Here is a 230-nt window from a genome sequence, read left to right on the forward strand (position 1 = left end):
TTTCTGTGAGTAAAGGGACCGCCCAACGCGTGTGAAATCCAACCATAATCTCTGTTCTACGAAACGGCCACAGCTCTCTAAACAAATCACAGAGCAAATTATGTGGGGATCAGATATGAATATCAAATTATAGTTAAATGAAGCTTACATTTGTTAATGAAGATAATGAGGTTTGGAACTTAATTAGCAGGGGACTCGGGGAACAGAAGACTTTATTGGCTATGTTACTC

At 39.1% G+C, this 230-nt stretch overlaps 1 protein-coding gene across 1 annotated transcript in view; it reads right to left on the reverse strand.

Moving 5' to 3' along the window:
* The window catches only part of LOC119589426 (ankyrin-1-like), a gene marked incomplete in the record, with an annotated part of 21,010 nt that overhangs the window by 20,394 nt on the left and 386 nt on the right, over nt 1-230 (reverse strand).

Source organism: Penaeus monodon, chromosome 25 (genome assembly GCF_015228065.2).
Source record: "Penaeus monodon isolate SGIC_2016 chromosome 25, NSTDA_Pmon_1, whole genome shotgun sequence".
In the NCBI taxonomy this organism is placed as follows: domain Eukaryota; kingdom Metazoa; phylum Arthropoda; class Malacostraca; order Decapoda; family Penaeidae; genus Penaeus; species Penaeus monodon.